This window comes from Eurosta solidaginis, chromosome 5, assembly GCF_040869045.1.
Source record: "Eurosta solidaginis isolate ZX-2024a chromosome 5, ASM4086904v1, whole genome shotgun sequence".
NCBI classification, from domain to species: domain Eukaryota; kingdom Metazoa; phylum Arthropoda; class Insecta; order Diptera; family Tephritidae; genus Eurosta; species Eurosta solidaginis.
Genome location: NC_090323.1, coordinates 174,342,388 through 174,367,942, shown reverse-complemented (window position 1 = coordinate 174,367,942; position 25,555 = coordinate 174,342,388). Strand labels below are relative to the sequence as shown.

The 25,555-nt window shown below is 33.8% G+C and overlaps 1 protein-coding gene across 20 annotated transcripts in view; it reads left to right on the top strand.

Annotated features, from left to right (window-relative positions):
• Positions 1-25,555, top strand: part of Mbs (Myosin binding subunit) — a 277,656-nt gene that overhangs the window by 22,122 nt on the left and 229,979 nt on the right. The window contains exon 1 of one of the 20 annotated variants that reach the window (XM_067757382.1): positions 7,176-7,282. The exons of the other annotated variants lie outside the window; for them this stretch is intronic. The gene's annotated coding sequence lies outside the window, so the exon portion shown is untranslated. Of the gene's footprint in view, positions 1-7,175; positions 7,283-25,555 lie in introns of those variants that run through there. 20 annotated transcript variants of the gene reach the window in all.

Sequence of the window (25,555 nt, the reverse complement as noted above, 5' to 3'; positions counted from 1 at the left end):
GCCGCCGCCGCCCGATTTGTATGACGTTTGGCGGCGGCGTGCAAAAAACGAAACACATCGGTGGCGGCGGCGTATATCTCTATCAGGCAGCCGCTGTCGTTTTTGTGACAGCGAATTTGGCTGCTGAGTACCTTCTACTCGAATGCAATGCCATCAGCCGGAAAAGAGCAAATCAACTTGTCATTGAACAAGCACAGGCACTCTCTTTGCCGGAATAAGGTCCTTGATTTTCTGAAGGTCAGTATGAAGTGCTGTAAGGAAAAGGCGGCGCAATAAACCCAAGATGGCAGTGCAAGCCCCAAACTAGTTCTTAATTGTAAAGCTTTTTTTTTTAGATCGGTGCAATCTTAACTTACTTAATTGGCGCTTAACCGTTTAAACGGCTATGGCCGTACAACAAGGCGTGATAGTCGCTTCTTCGTTAGGCTAATTGGCGCCATGGTCACACCAAGGGAATTGAAATCGTTTTCCACCTAGTCCTTCCAACTGAGTGAGGGCCCTCACTTCATCTGCTTCCATAGGCGGGTTCCGATATGAAAACGTTTTTAGTCGGATCATTATATTTCATTCTCATAACATGACCTAGCCATCGGAACCGCTGCTCATCCTTAATTCTTCTTCGGTACTCGCCGGCGCGTAGTGGCGCATAAATCTTTTGAAGAACTTTTCTCTCGAACATTTCCAGAGCCTCCTTATCTGATGTTGTCATGGTTGTCATATAGCAGTACGGGTACGATAAGTGACTTGTAGAGCATGGTTTTCGTTGGCCGAGGGATTACTTTACTTTTCAACTGCCTACTCAATTCATAGAAGCATTTGTTTGCAAGAGTGATTCTTCGCTGGATTTCTATACTGACATTGTTGTTTGTGGTAATGCTGGTTAAACGAAGTCCCTTTCTATAACGAAATTCAACTTTTTAAACTTTACTTAACTTAATAAAACCCCAATTGATGCTATTTTACAGTACAGAGAGCAGCGTACGTGTATTTGGGATTGCTAATTAGGATTTTCGTGTACTCTAAGAATATGTTCAAAGCTCTATATACAAACACACGAACATACTAGCTACATATTGCGTCAATACACTTCAAGTTTATTTCGAAAATTAAACGCTGCCAAACGATATAATCCACTAAATATTTGCAGACTTCTATGCCTCTCCTTCGTTTCATGTCGGTTCCGTCTAAAGGTCCATTGTCATCGCCTAACGTTTAGAGGCTCTCTAGTGGAAACGTCTGTGCCGCAGTTTTGTTCTGCATTGTTTTTTTTTGTTGTTGTTGCTTTTTTGTTTTACTTATGCCATCAGCAACCAGCCGCCAGTCAGCCACAGCGTCAAATTAACAAATTCGTTTCTAATGCAAACAGACGATTTACAAACCCACCAAAAAATATCTACATATGGGTAGGCTATTTTTAACTATGAAATTATTTCGCTGGCTCCGCGTGTGTTTTGTATATATTGTGATTTTTTTTCTTTTTGCAAATCATTTACATTTGCTATTCTAGTGAAATATATTATTACTTCCTTTATATTAGGATGGTTGAATGTTTGTCCGCTTTTCATACAAATCTTGCAATCGATTTTTAAGTAACTTCTCATTGAGTTACAAACGTGAAACTTTACACATAGGTTGGAACACCGAGGCAATGCAACGAAAGGAAAAAAATCCGTTAAGTGGCGCACGGATCGAAATAATTAGATAAGGAATTTGAAATTTTTCAAACCAGCATTTAAGTCACTTCTCGATGAGCTAGAGACTTGAAATTTCAAAATTAATTCAGAGGTCGATGACAGCCGATGACACGATACAAAAAGATTAGGTAGGGGGCGCACGGGATGAGGTATTTAGAAAAATCGTACGAAACGGAGGGAATTTTGGGATTGATTTTTATGTAAGTTCTCATTGACCTACAACTGTAACACTTCACAGATAGGATAAGACGCCGAAAAAATTTAAGAAAAGGAGACAAAATTCCGTTAGGTGGCGCACGGATCGAAATATTTAGATAAGAATTTGGAAATTTATTTTCAGTCGATTTTAATTTAATTTAACTTCTCATTAAACTACAAACATGAAACCATGACAGCCGATGACACAATACCGAAAGTTTCTTTTATGTTTTTACTTCAAAATTTAAAAATCAAAGTTTATCAAGAATATGTCTTTATATAAGGAGACATTTTTCGCTGATTTTTGTCCATTTATATAAAGGAGGTGCTTAAAATTTTTTTATTTTATTTTTATTTTTAATTTTGTTCATTACCCATCTGTATTTTCAACGATGCTCTATGCTATATGTTGTATTTTTTTTTTTTTTTAATATTTCTTAATATGTATATTTTTCTTGTGTTGAGTTGTTGGTGTCTAGTGCTGCCAAAACTTAAAATCATATCGAGCCTTCTAAAAACAGTTCCATATTAATTGGCAAAGAGGAATATAAATTATTTTTAGTAGGCCTCGATACAATGCGTACTTTGTTTAGATCAATTGTGCTTGACCTTTCAGCCTATTACTGTACGTGGTGGCTTTTAATTTATTCAATTACCTCTTCAGGCTTTTAACTCCATATTAGGAAGCGATTAAGAGTTGCGCCACCTAGATGGGTATGGTCTCTCTGCCTTGTCAGAGATACGCGGTCGTAAAGAAAATAAACCGGCGTTTCGTCCTTCAGCTTACAAAAGCAACAGCTTTGTGTATCGGATAGATTTACTTAGGTGATATGGTAGACTACAATGTCCCTTATAGTACACAGTGAGAGTTCGTAGGTCCTCTCTGGTTATATAATTGAGTTTGGCTGATACTCTCGTTGCTCGAGAACTGCTTTGTTTTCCAGTTACTTATGTTTTCTCTAGTGTATGTGCCTTTGTGAGCTCTGACTCATAGAACGCTGCTATAGCACCCCCTGGTTGGCTAGGTAGTCTGCCTGTTAATTTCCATCATGTCCCTGATGCTCGGAAAACCATCCTAACAACACCTTGTTTTATTTATTTTATAAAGAAACACATTAAATATATATATTAGACTGGCTCGATTTATTAACCGATATCGCGCCATTGATTTTTCGATAGGATTTGGGCTCGAGGAAAAAAAAGTACCACTATACATACCCAAAAAAATAGTTTTCGAGCCTGCGAAATTTCATTTTTTTCACTTTTTTCGACATTGAATTTTAAGGTTTTTTTCATGACCTACTAAAAAAATGTTTATTTGATTGTAAGCTTTTCATGTCCGACATTTTTTTTTTCAAAAAAACTGTTATCGACAACGTTTTTAGCGGACATTTTTGGGTCGGACAGGGTATACATATGAACATTTTTTTAGTAGGTCATGAAAAATACCTTAAAAATCAAAGTCGAAAAAAGTCAAAAATAGGAAATTTCGCAGGCTCGAAAATAATTTTGTTGGGTATGTGTAGTGGAACTTTTTTTCCTGAGCCCAAATCCTATCGAAAAATCGATGGCACGATATCGGTTAACTTTGCTCCATACAAATCGACCTACCCTAATGTATATTTTGCCCACCTCTCGCGAAAAATCATTTCTCTTGCTATTGAATAAAATAAATGGCAATAACCTCTGTTCTCAATGACATGGCCATTGTTTTTCTCGTACGATGGCATTTAGTGTTTAAAGTAATTAAAAAATAAAAATTTTATATATCACACCGTTACAAGGATATAAAAATGCAAAACGCAGTTATGACATTGACATTAAAAAATGTCAAAACAACAACAACAAAACGTATAGAGTGCGTCGCGTTGGCCGCGGTTGTTGTTTAATAGGTGGGTGGGTGATGATGATTAAAACACGGTTTCTTATTTTGTTAACAGCCAGACAAAGCGTGAATAGCATTGAAATGATTCTAATTACTATTTTATTTGCAATCTTATAAATGAAAGAATACAAAGATTTATGTTTTTTTTTGTTATTTCATAAATTTTAGTTTGTTAGTATTTTTCGAGTTTGAAGAACTAAATGGAATTGTATTTATTTATTTGGGAATTATTAGTAATATAGAATTAAATTGAGGTTCATTTATAGTACATGCATTATTAGACATAAACATTTTAATAAACCTTTAAGTAAATCGAATTTATATCTTGATATTAAAAGCATTTACACTCAGAGAAAATCCAGCACCACCGGTGTCAATTCAAGCTTTTCATGTTCTTCCTTTTTTGTTCTTGAAAAACAACCGATCTGTTCTCAAAACAACCTTGTTCTTGAAATGACAACCATTTTCTTGAAAGAAACGGCTGGCATTAAAATACGAACAAATCGTCGCTGCGCCAACAAAAAGAGCTATACGTTTTTCAGCAACTTTTCAGGGGAGCAAAAAAACCGTTTCCTGGTGATCCTAGAGAATATTTTTTCTAGTTTTCATTGTTAACTAATGATACTACACATATGTAATAGACTTGTGCAATTTTTTTTTTACTTTTTTTGACCAACCACTTAGCATGAAGCATTTGCGCCGTTTTACAGCACATAGCTCTTTTTACAAATTATTTCAATTTGCTAGTGGGGGTAAGAAATCGTGAAAGATGTGTATACAATTCTTCGCAAATTCTTGTAAATGTAATTAAAAATATCAATGTTATAATTTTAATAAGCAAATAATTCAGTTTTTATAAGATACATATGTATGCACGTATATGCATACGAGTCTTAACATAGATTTATAGTTTAATAACAGATGCGTAACATAGTCAATTGCATAAAATATTAATACAAAGTTTTTATCGAGGTAAACTATCATAAAATGAATGGAAGTCTTTGTGCATGTATTCTTTTAACGATTGTAGGCTACTGTATTTAGATTGGTCAATTTTTATTGGACCATCATACAACGACTTATGTTTATCTTGAGTATGCAAGGCAGGTGGTTTTTGGGGAAACGATGTCCAGCAGTCGGTATGACGCAACTTAAACTTAACTTCGCCATTTATATAAAGTAATCCTCTGATATCGCTGACAGTGGCTTCCTCAGATTTTTTACCTGGTCTTATAGTTGAAAGCTTACTTGGAACTTTTTCATAATTTAAAAAAAAAAGTGTACTCTAAATAATTAACAATATAAGGTTATGAAGGCCTTGCCTGCCTCATACGACTTACATAGTCCATTGGTGAATAAATGGGTGGCTTAAACATGCTGTCTAATGTAGAGTGGACGCTGTCAACCTCCATCATAGTATGCCCTTTTTCTAAAATTATTGCTCTATTTCCAAGCCACCTCCTGATGATAGGTTTGCTAAGGCACTGCTAAGTATTCTATTTTTGTTCTGGTACATGCATCCATCGGATATCATGATCACTTTTTTATATGAAGTGCAATATTCCTTTAAAAAGTGTACAATACAACTCGTTATATTGTTAGCTGTTACACCGCCGTCGCATTCATGCCATACGTACAAATATACATCTTTGGTATTTTTTAAATAAATCGAAAAGTTATGTACTGCTAGCTTCATTTTATAGTATTGTTCTGAAACAAGGAGCTTCGGACAGAGCAACACACTCTGCATGTCCATTGTCAATACTAAAGTTTCAGCTGACATCTTTTCTAAAGCCAAATTTTTTGCTTCCCTAGCTTCATTTTTTTTGGCAATATGTAATTCATAATTGGAAACGGTAACATTGCCCTCTTTATATCCAACACAAGTGTCGCACTGGTCCTTCCTGGGCTTGAATATAGATATTTTATTGGAGTTTAGAACTTCACAAAACTTTCTTCGAATAACAGGAACCTCTTTATTGCTGCTACACCATTCAGTGTATATTTTATGCATATGCGTTTTAGATTTAAATATATCCTCCACATAAATGCGATTAGACGTTGCTCTGCAATAGTGGCTAGGTACCTTTGGTAGTATATCCAGCCACTTTAAAACAGAATCAGACCTTGTTGGTCTTGGCAAGTATACGGATACAGACGATGAAGGTCTTGACTTCTTTGGCAAGGATATTGTATTATTTGTTCCCACCCAATGTGTAAATACATTTTTGTCTAAATCAAATGTAGCTAGAAAAAACTCTTTACATACACGAAGCTTGTTTCCATTAGATGCTGTCAAAAAGCAATCAAATCCAAATATTTTTCTTTGTTTTTTATGGGAAGGGTTTCGCTTGATTATTTTGCGAGTTCGTACTAATCCATTAAGATATGCCCTCTTTGCAGCCCATGAAGGTAAACTCCAAAAATAATTAAAATACTTAACGTGCATCTTCGTCCACTGCCGAACAAACAAAACTTCGTTCGGTTTTTTTTCTGCCAGGTGCTTACATGTTTGTTTCCTGGTTTCCCTTCCCTTTTTTTGAATAAATACAATATCGTTTAAATTCTTTTCATTTTTTACCCTTTTCAATCCTTCATATTTTTTCCTAAAAGTCTCAATCTCCGATTTTTTTGTATTCGTTTCCCCTTCCCTATTTTAACTTCTGACTCAATTTCTTCGCTATCTTTCGGGTTATCCTCTGGTATATAAAATAATCCAGTCTCTTCGTTAAGGAAGCATCCCGTTGCTTCCATATTTTGACCGCTATCACTGTTGAGGTCCTCGAATAAGCCGGTTTCTTCATTGAGATTGCATCCCATTTTATCCATATTTCAACTGTCCAAAAATGTACAATTATGGTAATTTAAAGCGTTATTTTAAGTCTATGACTTTTTACCTGTTTTAAAGCTTGGATTTCAATAATAGGATGGTTAATATCTATGTATAGTCTTCGGGACACCTGAACTATATGTACATAGCTTTTTTTAAATAATTTTTTTACACAAAAATAAAAGCAGGTTCGCCTGCAATCAAAAACAATTATACGCAAGTAGATGTATAACTGATTTTACAGAGCATTTCTACTACTGAGAGCATATAGCTGTTTTTGATAACTTCTAACCAAAGAAAGATATCAGAAAACGGCAAATGCAGAAATGTGGCTAGCAGATAGTGCTAAATAAATATGTAATAAAACAAAATTGAAAAAAACATATAACTCAATTTGTTGGCGCAGCGACGAAATGTTCTATTAATAAGAACAATGTTCTTAAATTAAGTTCAAGAAAAAAGAAACGGTATAATTCGTTTGTACTACAATGTTAAATACAACATTTGGCACAAGCTATCAAGCAGTTGTGGGAGCCCAGCGGCTATGAAGTTGCGGTTGCGGTTGTGTGGCGCGAGTTCGATCACCACCGAACTCTGAAGTTTTTTAAACCAATTTTTTTGTGTTCTATTTTTTTAACTCTTATTTTTCGTTGAGTTCCATTCACATATGCACAGGTAATTCTCAATCTTGTTATGCAATGTTTTAAATATATATTCAGATTGCATCATCAAATAAGAAGAATTTCTCAATAACAAATATATGAAAAATTGCATATTATGCGTTTTTTCTAATCTTTTGGAATTTTAATAATAATTTTTTTTGTTATTAATATTTTTTATTAATGACAAAAAAATCATTTATTAATAAAAAAAAAAAGAAATAAATGGTCCTTCCCACTCCCACCAATGATCAAGCACAAAGCGTTCTTGAATTGAGACCGAAAAATGTTAAATCGACCACAATAAAATACGAACGGGGTGCTTGGAAAAACTGTTCTTAAAACAAGCCCATCGGTCACGAGTTAAGAAAAAACGTACTTAACAGACTTTTGTCAAGGAATGTTCTTAATTTTGAACTTGTTTCGTTCGTTTTAGAACGATTTTTTCTCTGAGTGTAGAGAAGAAGAAATATGCTAAAGAAAATACATAGAGATAAATAAACCACATTTAATCATTAATTGGCGCTTAACCGCTTCCGAGATTTTGTTCGTTTCGTAACAAGTCCCTCCAGCTATCCCTGTTTCGCGATAACTAACGCCAACTGGGAGAAGCAAGGGAGATGAAGTCTTCCTCCACCTGGCTGTCCCAACTCAGTGAAGGTCCCCCCCTTCCTCTGCTTCCAAACTGCGATGTCGACTGAAATTCTTTCTTGGTCGGAGCGTCTTCGTGACACCGTACACTTGCATGCATAAGAATTGTATATCGTGCTTATATTCAATATCCTCTATCGGCAAAAACGCAGTTCTTCAGGAAAGCGAAAACCCCGTTTTGGCAAGTATATTGTACATTGCTTATAATATGAAGTACGCGGGTGGATGATAAAAGATACCGTAGTTTATTCAAACCAGGTTTTTATTCTAAACTCAGATTAGTTTAGTTTAAAAGTCAGATAGAGTTTTTTGCTATTCGAATGGAAATTATTTTTACATATATTATTTGCATAAAAACTATTATTGATTGCAGAGCAATGAAAATACTAGATTTTGGCATGTAGCGTTTATGTTGAACCATGTTTTGAGAATCACATATGCCTTGTAGTAGTGGGCAAAGTGCTAGAGTTCCATATCGAGGGCCATCAAAAACGTTAACCGCTGACCGGCGAACAGACGGACCTAGGACAATCAAAATATTTTTCGACACTGATAATATTGATACTGATATTGCACCCCAACGATTAAGGCAGGTCTCTTAAGCTAGCCCAACCTTTTCAGCCCAATCAAAAAACGAGATCGTACTAAATTGCACAATATTTAATGCTAATTTAATACGGTTTAATTAAATTTATTACACTTGTATTTTAAAAAATATCGAGGGCTGGGCTAGCTTATGTTTAAGCTAGCCCAACCCATATGCACAATCAAAAAACGAGTCCGTTGAAATGTAAGTGTAATAAATTTAACTAAACCGTATTAAATTAGCATTAAAATTGTGCAATTTAGTTCGGCCTCGCTTTTTGATTGGGCTGAATAGGTTGGGCTAGCTTAAGAGACCTGATTAAAGCTACAATTTTCTATGCTTAAGTATTGCTAGGTATGAAAATAAAGTATGCTGATAGGTTTTATTAAAAAAAAATTTTTTTTCCTGATGTTGAAATTTTCAAAATGACAAGTAAGGAAGGCTAAGTTCGGGTGTAACCGAACATTACATACTCAGCTGCCAAATTACAGCTTGCAAAACTTTTAAATTACCATCTTTTAAAAGTGGGCGGTGCCACGCCCATTGTCCAAAATTTGACTAATTTTCTATTCTGCGTCATAAGTTCAACCCACCACGATGAAACTGGATCGCTTTATCCGTCTTTGGTAATGAATTATCGCACTTTTTCGGTTTTTCGAAATTTTCGATATCGAAAAAGTGGGCGTGGTTATAGTCCGATTTCGTTCATTTTAAATAACGATGTGAGATGAGTGCCCAGGAGCTTACATACCCAATTTCATTAAGATACCTCAAAATTTACTCACGGAAGAACGGACGGACGGACGGACATGGCTAAATGGATGTCTTTTTTCGCCTAGATAATTTTGATATATAGAAGTCTATATCTATCTAGATTAGTTTATGCCGTTACGGGGTATCGTTATGCGAACAAAAAAATATATTCTGTGAGATCTGCTCAGCTGAGTATAAAAATTGATACCAATTGAGCTATGTTTTTAAGTTGGCGTTATATTTATGTATGAAAGGTGAGTCAGAGATCACTTCTAAATTGCTGATGGAGGGTATTGAATATAAGCCGACGATATGTGCTCAGAGACTTCATAAGCATGCACATATCTGTGGCAATTTGAAAAAAACAACCTATGTCAAGTTAGGATAATGGCGATACATAGACCTATATCTGAAAAGCTAGCCGCAATTCCGTGGTGATCCCATATTTTGTAGCAGCCATTTGGCACTAGGGCTATGAGTAAGTAACGCAGGGAGCTCTGTAACGGATTTCTGTTATGAAGCCAGAATATCACTTTTATCCCAACTCGACATAGGTTGTTTTTTTCAGATTGCCACAGATATGTAGGTGGCGTTTTTGCTTAAGTTTCTATGTTATTTCGCTCATATCATCTCTACCACGTACATTGCTAATATAATGATATAATGCGCTACAGTGTAGTGGCTACACTTACGTTCACATTCGCTATTACTCCATAAAGCATTCCAATACCACACACTACCCTTACGCTTATACCAATAACCCACACTACACCTGCATTTACATTCTACATATTGTAACGAATTTTGGGAAATTCCGCTTATTTGAAACCTCCTGCTAACGTTCGAATCGGTAAACTGTTGAATAAATTACTCCAATATTCTGTACTGCAAAATGGCCTTTATTAGACTACTTTAGGACTAGTACAATTATACTTTACAATTTCACTTCGCAACTGATAGCGTGTTGAAATCAAACTGATTACTTATTACTCAGCTTACGCTGCTTTTATACTCTCGGTTTCCTCGTTCATCTATTTCTCCTAAGGTCTAGTAATTTCGCGAACTTCATGCTTGGTTACCATCCATATACATGTATGTTTGTAGTTTGTAGCCATATGCGTGTGTATATGTGAGTAACTACTTCGGCTGATGATTACATGTGTCGTTGCCTTGTATGTATGTGTGTGAATGATGTTTGATGTGTTCATGTATATACGAGTGGCTGCTTCATGTTTTTTATTGTTGCGTGATTATTTATTTAGTATCAGCTTAGTGATGCTAATATTCGTCACAATATGTGTAGAATAAAGATTATATTTTATTGAATATTTAGTTATGTACATATTTTATTACAAAGAAACGAGATTAATGTCTAAATGCTTTGGAAAAATTTACAAACTCTGACTGAAATTACACAGATTCCTCCTTTTATAGATTCAAATCATTCGTTACATTATAAAATACAAAACCTACTATGTTAAAATACTAAGGTATCATGTTCAGTAGATTCGTCCAGATCGGGTTGCCTTTCTGTCCGAAGTGTATGATCCTACATTGAAAGTTAAATTGAATTACACCCTACACAATAATGAAATGTAAATATTCGTATATGACATACAATTACGAAAAAAAAATTTTTTGTTTGAATCTTCAAAAGAACACAATATTTTAAAATTATCATTTTTTTGTTAACAACAAAACATTGACTTTAATAATAAAGATGTTCATTTAAAATTATTATTTTCTTTTTCAACGTTCTACTTAGTTTCTTCACTTATCCTTTGTCTCTGTACTACTTTTCTGATTTCGCTTGACGGCAAAATTTGCATGCTGTGTACTTCTCTCTCGTAGAATTTATTTTTCTATTTCTTCTTTTTATATCTTCTTTGGATTCTCCACTTTATTTTCTCTCATTCAAATGGCATTTTGCTTGGTTCTTCTTCATTCTCCTTAATTTTTTTTTACTGATATTCTCCTTTTTTCAAATTACATTCTCTCATTAAAATTGCATTCCTCTTCTTTTTGCTTGGTTGTTCCTCATTATCCTCCTTAATTTTTTACTGATATTCTCCTTCTTAGTTTTTTACTGATATTCTCCTTTTTTCAAATTACATTTCTTCACATCTATTTGGATTTCACTTCTTTTATCTTGGCCGCTGATTGGTTTTCGTCTTGCTGGACTTTTCTGTCGACAAACCTTTTACGAACCGCCAGTAAAATATATATCGCACACTTATTTCTGTTCAGTTTTCACTTTTGATTCACACAAAAACGGATTTTACATTTATTTTCAACACATTTCAATTCAATTCAACGTTTTTCTGATTTTTAATAATTTTGTTAATTTTAATGATTCGTTCGTTTTTATACATATATTTAAACCGTATAATTCTTTTTGTCTCTGCAAATTGCGTTTTACATTTTATGTGGGATTTAGCTTAACGGCATATCCCGGTTGAGCCCCCAATTATTTGTAGAATAAAGATTACTAGTATCGCCTGTGGTCGAAATTCGACCAACGTGTATTTTTTTCAACTCAGTCTGGAGCTCCTTAAACAAAAATATAAAAATTATGTAAAATCAAATGAAATTGACATAGAACTATGATGAAATTACTTGAAATTGAATTGAAAAATAGGTTTTTCCACACCACCCGGAAGTTCCCCGTTGGCGCGCTACCGAAGTTAGTTTTGGAAGCTCGGTTCCCCAGTAGGCCTATATAACTCATATACATATATCGCCCATTTACTTCAATAGTGTCATAATTAAAAAAGCCCGAACTTTTAGTTAAAAACGAAGAAATTTGCTAAAGGAATTTAGCCTATTTCACGCCACCCGTTTAATTTTGTATAAATACATATATAATATGTAAGTGTGACACAAAACAAAAATTTCGAGTAAAATAGAGGATACTTTCATAAAAAATAAAATAAAAATATATAAAAATTATGTAATGAGAAAGAAAGCAGAGTTTACTAAAAACGGGCCTAGTACTACTGGTCTAAGTGTGCCCTCGGGCAGCGACCCTAACCTAACCTAACCTTACTAAAAAATGTTTAATTAAAGAAAAAAATAAAGTATTTAAATTGCGAAAAAATTAAGTGAAGTGAACAAACAGTTCCATATAAAAACGCAATAAGTGCACTTAGACTTTTTCCGGGGTTTAATGTGATCATTGTGGAAATATGAAGATTCTAATGTTCGGATATTTAATGTTGGGATTCCCATTGTAATTAATTTGTATTAAATTTGTAAACACTCCATTTCATGAATATATATGACCATATCTACCATAAAATATCGTCTGTGAACAATACAATACTAAGATATAACAAAGCAGAATAAATTAGAAAGAAAAGAAAAACAAACAAAAACATTAAAGTTATTCACGCAAACATATTTACTAAAATAAAATTGATTTCATAACTTTAAGCGACATAAAAAAATTAGGGTTATGGGATCTAAGCATCCGATTAATGGATATATAATCCAACAAAGTTAGCCTAATAATAAATATAGTGGGTAATATACTGACTATGCACGCTATGATGCCGGTTGCCGTTTTGACCTATAATCAATGACGTTTTTGGGACGTTTTTTTGTTTCATTTAATATACAACGTGAAATTTTCCAATTCAGTCAAGTTGCAGTTAAATAATAATAAACCAATTTGAAATAAGAGAATATATAATAAAATAAAATAAGAACTAAAATAAATTAGCATAAAAGGCAATATAAAAAATTTAACGTTATATTTTTGTAACTTTTTTTTTTCGTTCAGTATAAGACGTACTTTATCTAAAATGAGGATTAAATCTGCAAATGCAAAAACATTTTCGGGCAAATTTGCCATTAATTGTTATAATTAAATTAGTTAGTTTCAACTAAAGTTAACTCATTATTTGCGATTTCATGTTTTTTTGAAAACAACTAAAATAAAAACAAAGAATCTGTTAAATAAAGACATGTATTTACGTGTAAGTGAAATTTGCCACAAAAAATGGGCCGGTCAAAAAAAAATTCCATTTAAGCTTTTTGGTACGCTACAAATTATTTTGGAACAATTTTTTAGGATTTTGGTAGAGGCTATTATAGGTAAGTGGCAACAATGGGAAACCATGTTTTAATCTTTCACCGTGTAGCACGTACGCTTATGTAGGTTTGTGTCTTAGAGCACTTACATAATTTGTCCAAAGTGGCGCGCTTTTGTGCAAGAAAGTAAATATCCATATTTGGAGAGATTGTTGGATTTACGAAAAAGTTTTTCTATTAATTATAAACAAATAGAGTAATATTTGTTAACAAAAATAGGCCTATGCACTGCGGCTGATCTATACGAATCGATTCATATCACTTTTATATGATTTTACTTTTATATGATTACGTATGCGAAACTGCCTGTCAATTGTTTGAATGGAAATTTTGTTAGCGTATCAATATATAGATAGTGGGTAATATACTACCTATGCAATACGGCCGCTATGATGCCGGTAACCGCTTTGACCTAAAATCAGAAACGTTTTTGGGACGTTTTTTTGTTTCGTTTAATATACAGCGTGAAATTTTCCGATTCAGTCAAGTTGCATTTCAATAATAACAAACCAATTTGAAATAAGAGAATATATAATAAAATAAAATAAGAACTAAAATAAATTAGCATAAAAGGCAATATAAAAAATTGTACGTTATATTTTTGTAACTTTTTTTTTGTTGAGTATAAGACGTACTTTATCTAAAATGAGGATTAAATCTGCAAATTCAAAAACATTTTCGGGCAAACTTGCCATTAATTTTTATAAATAAATTAGTTAGTTTCAACAAAAGTTAACTCATTATTTGTGATTTCATGTTTTTTTGAAAACAACTAAAATAAAAAACAAAGAATCTGTTAAATAAAGACTTATGTATTTACGTTTAAGTGAAATTTGCCACAAAAAATGGGCCGGTCAAAAATTAATTCTATTTAAGATTTTTTGGTACGCTACAAATTATTTTGGAACAATTTTTTAGGATTTTGGTAGAGACTATTATAGGTAAGCGGCAACAATGGGGAACCATATTTGTATGTAGGTGAAACATTTGTGCTTTCGAATTTAGCGAGTATACATAAAATTTGAAATTCACATTAGAAAACTTAGATAATTGTTCCCAAAGACAGTGCGCTTGTGCATAGAGGTTTAGGTCTTTGAAATTCACATTAGAACACTTAGATAATTGTTCCGAAAGATGGCGCGCTTGTGCACGAAAATGACTTACGATATTTGTATGAATTGTTCGAATTTACAAAAAACTTTTTCTATTAATTATAAACAAATAGAGTAATATTTGTTAACAAAAATAGGCCTATGCACTGCGGCTGATCAATACGAATCGATTCATATAACTTTTATATGATTTTACGTATGCTAAGTATGCGAAACAGCCTGTCAATTGATTGTATGGAAATTTTGTTAGCGTATTAATATATAGATATTTTATTGAATATTTAGTTATGTACATATTTTATTACAAAGAAACGAGATTAATGTCTAAATGCTTTGGAAAATTTTACAAACTCTGACTGAAATTACACAGATTCCTCCTTTTATAGATTCAAATCATTCGTTACATTATAAAATACAAAACCTAGTATGTTAAAATATTAAGGTATCATGTTCAGTAGATTCGTCCAGATCGGGTTGCCTTTCTGTCCGAAGTGTATGATCCTACATATGTATATTCCCTATAGCATACCACTTACAAAAACTACGCTTACGGTTATATTTTCGCTCGCGCTTACACTTACACCTAACGTTTACATTCGGGAATCACATAAAAAAACTAGATAAAGTTAGTCTACTCTTCCACCACATCTTGTAGTTTATTGCTCTTTTCGTATTTATTATGCCATTACCCTACCTTGCCATTAAACATTTTCCTTTTTGTTGTTGATAATACTTTTCCTTTTCTTTATTTTTGGCAAATATAGTATTTGTGCAAAAAAGAAAAATCCAACAACAACCGCTTGCCGTTGACGTGTTTTATAGCCTTGGCCTGGTTTTAGGCAGTTTTCTATCACAAATCATCTCCCGTGAGGAGGTATAAACCGCAAAAGTTAGCGGCAATGCAACAAAAACGTTTTTGACAGCTACAATAACATCATCTTTACACATACATAGAACATTACAAAATTATCGTTATTTTTAATCGAACTCTAATTTGATTTAGTTTTATATCGGCGGGTTTGTATGTTTTGCACTTTTCTGATTCTTCTTTTTGATGTGCATTAGACCGGTCCCCATACAAAAAAAAGTTTTGAAAGTCAGCCCCGTAATTTGAAGCTTATGTTGAGCAGCACTTAATAAGCAATGAACTGTAGTGCACTTTGATAAGTACCTTTCTCGTCAGATAGCCTCGTTTGGGACCTACAATGCCCACTTGGTGTTAAGCGAGCATTGTCAAGTTGCACATAGTCACTATTAATTTTTTGTTTATTTATCGTTTCGTGTAATCGACAGCACTAATCTAGCACCTAATTAATATGCAATGGTAAAAGCAATGAGAACAAGTTTTATTTGATTTGTTGCACTTGCATGTTGCTTTTATATAAAGGTAGCAGTGTAGCTTTTTGCAAATTTTTGATTTTGGTGTACTGTTGTTCTTAGGACCTTATTTTTTGGCTAGGCTGTCAGCACCATGTAAATCACGGCAGTATCTTTGATTTTCAATTATAACACCGCTAACTTAAAATCAAAAGATAGCATTATCCTAAATTTTTTATTAATAAAAAGAGCACTAAAATTACCAAATTCCGCTCATTTGACACTGGTAGCTTTTTAGACGTGAAAAGGCGAAACAATTACTTCATAGCACTAGTAAGCTATCTTCAAACTTAAAATTGTTGGAATTTGAAAAAAAAATTTCCGAAACCCTCTCAACATAAACTTCAAATTTAGGGGCGTACTTTTACAACTTTTTTTTGCAACCCGGTCTAATGTACATATGTAATATTTTATGAATGCGATTGTGTAATTGCTTTCGCTATTTTGCGATTATTTTATTTAGTATTTTTATTTTCCGATCTAGTAGTAGATAGAGAAGGAATTTATTTAAAAAATTAAATGAGAAAAAAATTTCGTGAGTACCAAACACTCGTGAAATTCGATGTGTAAGCATACACGTGATCGTCTAGGAACTAATTTTTTTAAGTTAAGTAAAGCACGCCCAGGGGTTTAAGTTAATCAACAACAGAGGGAACTTTACCGAAAAATAATAGTTCTAGGCTTTTTGAGAAGAGCTTCGCCGAGTTCTTATTTGTAACAACTCATATGCTTTTATAAACGGCTTATTATCGATAACGAATAATTACCAGTGACTTGTCGGTTTGTAAACGGCTTGTTATTGCCGAGTCAATTTAAGCTTCGTAAAACAAATTGGTATCCTTCTTATAATATATCGATAACTTTTCGGAAAGTAATTGATAACTTTTTTATAACAAATCGTTAACTGTTCGACGACATATAAGAGGAACAAGTACTTTAAAATGTATAAAACAACACACGATACTGTCTTTAGAGATCTCTATTTGATTATATGAGACAGTTCAATGTACTTGACAAGTTTCTGTATGACAAATATATTTCTCGTTTCGAGGTGGAGCTAAAGGAAAATCCTAAGTCTTTCTGGAACTAGGTCCGATCGAAAAAAGGCTCATCTAATATTCTAACCTGCGTCAAATTTAATGGTATTAGTTCAAATAGTTTAGCCGAGACAGTGAATAATTTTGCCGATTTCTTCAAATCCAATTTTGTGATTGATTGTGATATAACTGATAATAGGTATTGCTTTGATACACCCAAATCCTTAGACTTTGGGTTCTTGTCAGTATCTGAAGCACATATTATTAATGGTATATCCTCCTTACAAACCTCTATGAAAAATGATATTGGATTGTCTTCCTTTGTGTTTAAAAAATGCAGTAGTTCTCTGTGCGTTCCGCTCTGTCTTATTTTCAGTATCTCGCTCTCTTCGGGCACTTTCATTGATCGATGGAAATTGGCATCTATTACTCCAATATTTAAGTCGGGAAATAAAAACGAAGTCACCAACTATAGGCCAATCTCTAAATTGTCAACTTGCTCCAAACTTTTCGAGAAAGTTGTTAAAGACAAGATAGCTTTTTCTATAAAGGAGATAATCGATCCTTGCCAACATGGGTTTGTTGCAGGTCGTTCAACTGTTACAAATCTTGCTGTTTTTTCGCAGTTCTGCGTTTCTACTTTCAAGGAAGGGTATCAAGTGGATACCATATATACCGACTTCTCCAAGGTTTTTGATACAGTTTCCCACAAATTACTTCTTTTAAAACTTAAAAATATAGGTTTCCATTCAACATTTCTGTCTTGGCTGGAAACATACCTGTCAACATGTTTGTTGAAATTGAAAATATGACTTCATATGAGTTTTTAGTAACATCCGGAGTGCCACAAGGTAGCATCCTCGGCCCAATCCTTTTTTTAATCTTCATCAATGACGTTGGTTTATGTCTAAAACACTCAAAATACTTACTTTATGCAAATTACTTAAAACTGTATAGAAGGATAAAATGTTCATCAGATACATCACTCTTGCAGGATGATTTAAATTCTCTTAATTCCTGGGCTCTCCATAATAATCTACGTCTTAATATAAGTAAATGTTGGCATATGACGTTTTCTAAATCTATAAATACGCTTTCGGCAACATACTATATCTCAAGTATAGATCTTGTTTCGGTTAACGAATTTCGTGATCTCGATATAATTTTTGATCTTTCACTTTTGTTAACTATGTTGACTGTATCATACCGAAGGCTTATGCTAATTTAGCTTTTTTAAAGCGGTACGCGAAGGACTTTAAAGACCCATATACTAGAAAAATTTTGTATAGTTCTTTAGTGCAATCTAAATTAGAGTATGGATCTGTCATTTGGAATCCAATTTACTCCACACGCTCGGCGAGAATCGAAAGGGTTCAACGCAAATTCATTCGGTTCGCTCTTCAACCCCTTTATTTTAGTAATCCGTTGCCTCAATATATTGCTAGGTGCATGCTTATCAACATTTTTCCGCTCGAAGCCAGACGTTCTGTTCAAAATTTAATGTTTATCTTCGACATTATCGCTGGTATAATCGACTGCCCAGCTCTTCTTGGACAAATTTGTTTTAATGTTCCCAATAGAACTTTCCGTTCTTATAATATATTTAACATTGAAGTTCCTCTCGTTAGAGGACTTGAATAGTTTAATCGGATATCTAGAAATCTGGATCTTGACTTTACGATGTCAAGACCTTTGTTTAAGTTACTGGAATCGAACTATTCCTTGAAATAATGGTTAATTAGTTTTAAGTTAATTTATGGTAATATTGTAAATCTAGTCAGTAAGGTCTTTTGCCATTGGCTTAATGAAGATATGGATATGAATATATGAATAACATTCAGATTAGAAATAGGTAACAATCCGATAACATATTGATAACATATCGGTCATTTCTACATGATATATCTAAAGCTTTTTGATAATAGACGACTAAATCATCGAATAAAAATCGATTTAATTTAATTTTATTTTACTTCATTTTATCTTAATAAATTTTTTTATTTTAATTTATTTTATTTGATTTTAATTTAACCTAATTGAATTTTATTTTGTTGTATTTCATTTTATGATTTTTTTAGTTGGGCCAAACTCTTTTTAAAATGTTTGCTGGGTAGGAGCTGCTTCGGCTTCATGTTTCTGTTTTTTTAAATAAATGTGGACCTTCCTGATGATGACGCGAAAGCGCCGAAATGCATAGAGGGAAAAAGTAAAACTTTTGGTTTTTCTTTATTAATCCATCGGCCGAAGCAGCTCCTACCCAGCAAACGTATTTCATTTTATTTTAAAAAAATTGTTTATTTTATTTTATTTTACTTGATTTTATTTTGTTTTTCGTTGTAGTTTATTTTTGTTCGTTTTATTTAATTTAATTTAATGTTATTTTATTCTATTTTTATTTTACTTTATTTTATTTTATTTTATTTTATTTGATTTTAACTTAACCTAATTGAATTTTAGTTAGTTGTATTTCATTTCATTTCATAAAAATTTTTTATTTTATTTTCTTACTTAATTTAATTTGGTTTTTAGTTTTAGTTTATTTTATTTCGTTTTATTTTACTTTATTTCGTTTTATTTCATTTTGTTTCGTTTTGTTTTATTTTATTTTATTTTATTCTATTTTAACTATATTTAATTAGCGAGACATTCTCATATTGCTTTATAAAATGGTTTTTGTTATTGATGTTAGAGAAAAATTACATCATGTCCTTCTATTTTATTATTTTTTTTTATTTTACCTCATTTTATTTTAACTTATTTAATCTTTGTTTTTCTTATTTTATTCTTATAATTTTTTATTTTATTTTTTATTCTATTTTTATTTATTTAATATATAATTTTATTTGAATTTTTAAATTGTATTTAATTTAAAATTTTTGTTTTTTAATTATTTAATTTTTTCTTCTTTGTTTGCTCTTTATTACTTCATATTAATCTAAAAAAAATAATGTAAAACCATTTCACAACCAATAAAACCCTAAAAAGAAATTAATTTCAACTTAAACCTCAATACCTAACACCGTACTTTGTTTTTGTAAACACTTGTTCAGTAATAAAAATCACGCATTTGCCCATGTTTCTCTGGCTCTTTATTTGTAATAAAACAGCAGTGTATATAACTGTTCAAGCACTGTCACGCATAAAAATTGTAAATATACTCAGAAACTTTTATATGTGTGTAGGTGACATGTTTGCCTTCAGTTGCGGTGTGATTTCGCTTATGTCAACTTCTCCACGTACCTTACTTCCACATTATGCTGCAGAGTAGTGGCTGTCCTTATGCTCTTCTCTTTATTACTCCATACAGCATACCAATACCACACACTACCCCTGTGTACTCCATATAGTACATATACCAATTTTACACATTACGTCAACATTCTACATGTTTACCCCATATAGCATACCTCTTACAAAGACTACGCTTACGCTTACATCTTACGCTAACGTTCAGTATATTGTGAGCAAAAATGTTTATGTCTGCCTGCTGGCTTATTAGGAATTAAACTTGTTTTAGTATTTTTATTGGGGAAAGTCTGGCATATTTTGCATTGGTCACGCCCACCAGATTTAGATCTTTTATCCTTTTGTTATCTACCTAACTGTGGGATTTGCCCCATTGCCCTCTTTTTTTCTCAAATCATGTTCGTCTCTGCGTCCTATTTTGATGAATTTGTACCGAAATATATTTTTGAACAATTTCGCAAATTTTATTTTTGGACAATTTATAAATATTTGTGTATATCCTAGAAGGTGCTAAAAAATATTGTCTTACTATATTAATTGTTGTTGCTTTTGTCTATGACAAAGACATGGCGCTAAAATTGATGAACTTAAGTGGCACATGTACAGATGTGTGTTGTAGTTATGCATGATTTTTTTTAAACTAAAAATATAAATTCCAGAGTTCTAACATAAAAAGGCAGCATTTCGTCGAAGACATTAATTATCGACCTAGTATTGTTGGCAATATAGAGTTAAGTAGATTTAGCAGTTGGTGGAAGGTAAATCAGAGCATTAGTGTTAGCAGATGATTGTATAACATAAATAATTTCTGTAGCCTTTATGTCGCTTTCTTAATCCAGAAAGGCACTAACTAACAATTTCAAAATTTTAGAATTTTTGTAATTTTCATCATAAAATTTCTACATTCTACCAAAACAGTACATACCTCATTTAGCTAAATAAGTGATATTACCGAAACCGCACGCCCGTCTTGCCAGCCTACCACCCATGGGAGTGATTTTCGCACCATATGTTCATCTGTTGAGTGATTTGGTTAATCCGAAAATTAAGTGTTTGGAAGTGTTGCAAACAAATTTATAGTTTTGAACAAAAGAGAGCTTACTTCAAATGATAGGGCGATATTTCCAACGACACATTTTTATACTCAGCTGAGCAGAGCTCACAGAGTATATTAATTTTGTTCGCTTAACGGTAATCCGTACCGGCATAAACTAATCGAGATAGATATAGACTCGTATATATCAAAATGATTGGGCGAAAAAAGAAATTCATTTAGCCATGTCCGTCCGTCTGTCCGTAAAGACGATAACTTGAGTAAATTTTGAGGTATCTTGATGAAATTTGGTATGCAGGTTCCTGGGCACTCATCTCAGATCGCTATTTAAAATAACCGAAATCTGATTATAACACGCCTACTTTTTCGATATCGAAAATTTCGAAAAACCGAAAAAGTGCGGTAATTCATTACCAAAGACGGATAAAGCGATGAAACATGGTAGGTGGGTTGACCTTATGACGCAGAATAGAAAATTAGTAAACTTTTGGACAATGGGCGTGGCACCGCCCACTTTTAAAATAATGTAATTTAAAAGTTTTGAAAGCTGTAATTTGGCAGTCGTTGAAGATATCATGATGAAATTTGGCAGGAACGTTACTCCTAAAAAAATGCCATAATCCTACACCAAATATTAAAAAAGGGACGAAACATGATAATTGGATTGTTTTATTGACGCAAAATATAACTTTAGAAAAAACTTTGTAAAATGGGTGTGACACCTATCATTTAAGTAGAAGAAAATGAAAAAGTTCTGCAGGGCGAAATCAAAAGCCCTTGGAATCTTGGCAGGAATACTGTTCGTGGTATTACATATATAAATAAATTAGCGGTACCGGACAGATGATGTTCTGGTCACCCTGGTCCACATTTTGGTCGATATCTCGAAAACGCCTTGTTGTTTTGTTTTGTTATGGACGACATTCCTAATCATCTATCCAAGTTAAGGTTAGCTTGAACTGGCCAAAAAAGACCTTACATACATATGTGTTCGTACTGTTACCAGAATTTGTTTGACGATCAAACGGAAAAACCTCAACTAGGTACCAGGACTTACGTTATAAAATATATCCAACCGTTTTCTGCAGATCGCACTTCCAAGATCTGCTGTTACTGACGCGGCCTTACTTTTAAGCATGTGACGCTAGAAGGCAATGTATAGATAAGCCTTAAGGCTCATCATAGATATAAGCAGGTTTGTAGGTATAACGTTGTGGGATTTGTCGAGTGCTGCACCCTCCTTTGTCAACTCATCGGCCTTTTCGGAACTCATTATAGATGTATGGTCCGACCTGAGCGAAGTCTCTCCTATTCTTCTTTGCAGTCCAGGAGAATTCTTGATGAAATAATGTGTGAAATTTTTGTCTTAATCGCCGTCTGACATTAAATATATATATTGATGCGACTGCAGCTTAAGTAGAATCTCTGCTGTTTTCTAGATGGCTACAATTTTCACTTGAAATATATAAAGTGATGTGGGATCCACTTATTTTTGGATGGCCGTAGTAAACAGCAGGCCCGACCCCTTCCGTTAATTTGAAAGCATCTGTATACACGCCCTTGGGCCAACCCTCGGCTCTATTGTGGCCCCAAGATCTCATTCGAAGCTCAGGCAGGCAACAATGTAGTTCGCCCTATATTAGTTGGCGCTTTACTGCTATGACCATACGGCCTGCACTCAAGCTTCCCCAAGGCCTTAAGCCTTGTTGCCGTTGCTACCGCTATATTTTTGGCCATTAAGTCAGCTGCTGTCGGTTAAGTTTTAGGACTCCCGTTAAACTAATCATCTGTATACCCTCTCTAGTTTTTGGTATATATACGTACTTTTTTATGTGGCTATCCAAAAAACGATGACCCTATAGTAAAGTATGGCCTTGGCAATTGTTATAAATACCCAATGATAGTTGAAGCGATAGGCCCATGTGCATCATAGCATCCTCTTGCATGAATACAGTGCCATGGAAGCTTTCTTCGTTCTCTCTTCTATTTGAAATTTCTACTGCAACTTCTATCTAGTATAATTCTTAGATATATTGTGCTGTACTTTGCTTGTAGGGTTACGTCTCCAAGCTTGGGCTTAGTCCAATTGTGGACCTTATATTTCCTAGTAAATAATACTAGATCGGTTTTATGCGTGTTGGCAGTTAATCCTACTCCATATACCCAGCATGTACATGCCGAAGTGCCTAATCCATCAGTTAGCGAATTGGAGACATCTGTCACTTATTAGAACTGAAATGTCATCTGCATGCGCCGTGAATTTGTCTGGTCTTCAGTTCTGGTCTGGTCTGGCAGTTTGTCGTCTAAGCAATTGGTTGATGACTAGCGTCCACAACAGTGGTGATAATATCCCTGTTGGGATGCGATCATTCTGCAGTTTAACATGGAGCTGACCCAATTTATAAAGGCCGGATGCACTTAAATCGAGTTCAGACTGTCAATTATTTCTCATTTCGAAACATTCTTGAAAGCCCCAACAAGGTCGGGAAAAACACATAGGGCATATTTTTGGGGTTCCAGGGCTTTGTCTATATTCATAGCCATTTTATTCAATGTAGTATGAACTTACTTACCTTTGGTGTAAGCATGTTGAACTGGCGAGAATAATGCTTCATTCATATTTGATTGTATATATACAACTATTAATATATCTAGGGGTTTGAGCAGAAAAGGTGTACAATTAATGCGCCTGTAGTTTTTCGGGGGCATATGATTGGGTTTTCGCTTTCGGTATGAATACTACTTGAGCCGTTCTCAAAGAATGTTCTAAGCCAATCTACAATCGTTCCACCTATCATCTGCAACATAACAAGCAATATCACATCTGGACTCGGCGATTTGAATTTGGCAAATGTTTTTATCGCCCATTCAAATTTCGTATTGGTCACGAATACTGGTAAAGCTTGCTCCGTATTTGGGACAAGCAATCAAGCTGTCGTAGTGGCCCAGCGGCTATGATATTGCGGCTGCGATCGTGTGGCGCGAGTTCGATCACCGTCGAACTCTAAAGTTTTTTAAAACAATTTTTTTTATATTCCATTTTTTTGACTCTTATTTTTCGTTCAGTTCCATTCACATATGCACAGTTAATTCTCAAACTTGTTATACAATATTTTAAATATATATTCAGATTACATCATCAAATAAGAATTTCTCAATAAAAGAAATATATGAAAAATTGCATATTATTCCATATTATGCATTTTTTTCTAATCTTTTGGATATTAATAATAGTTGTTTTGTTGTTAATATTTTTATTAATGACAAAAATTGTTTATTAATAAAAAAAATAAAAAAAATGGTACATTTCCACCAATGATCAAGCACAACCCGTTCTTGAATTAACACCGGAAACTCTTAAATTGACCACAAATCGTTCTCGAAGCGCGAGAACGAAAAATCTTAAATCAAGCCCAAGTATAGCTTTAAATGAGCACATAAGGTTTACACATCAATACCAAAGTGGTCATAAAATACGAACGGACTGCTTGGAAAAACTGTTCTTAAACAAGCCCATCGGTCACGAGTTAGGAAAAACGTACTTAACAGACTTTTGTCAATGAATGTTCTTAATTTATAACTTGTTTCGTTCGTTTTAGAACGATTTTTTCTCTGAGTGTAGTTGTTCTCCGCAACTGTTTCGCATCATCTGCTGATGGGAAGTGTGTGTCAATTGACGCCTCAAGGGACTATTCTCTACTGTGTGACCATTCCCCGTCCTTTTTTTATCAGTGCCTGGACTGAATCTCCCCTAAACTTTCCTCAGTTCGACCGTTTCGCTGGAGTATTTTGTGTCCACACTGAAATATTTCCATAAAACTCATTTCGTTCTGCTGAATTCACGTTTATAGACCCCCACAAGCCTCTATATTCGTCCCATCACTCCTCGCTTTTCGCAATTATTTCCAGCATAAATATCTCTTTTACCTGCGCTCAAAGAAGACTCAACTCCCTACTCCACCATCCATGGTGGCTCTGATTTACCCTTGAATATTCTCAGAGGACAAGCTCTGTTGTATGCACTTTTCAGCGCCTTTGATAGCAAGCTGTTGCACTCTTCCAACTCCTTTACGGTGGTAACTTGTTTAAGTTTCCCCAGTCTTCCTGCTGCACATTTCCAGAATTTGTACCAGTCCGTTGTCCCAGGGTTTCTAAAAGTTTGTCTCTTTAGGAGGATGCTGAAGCTAATATGTACATGCTATGAAAAGAATGGCCTGTCAAAGGATATCAAGCACATTACTTGACGTTGGCCAAACAAATGTAGCAATGCTACACTTTTTATCCACCCGTAGACTACTCTGTAGTATATAACAAAAAGCAGACTCACCTCCATCGTTAATATCGTCCTTTTCCCATACGCTGTGATGCGTATTCGCATCTG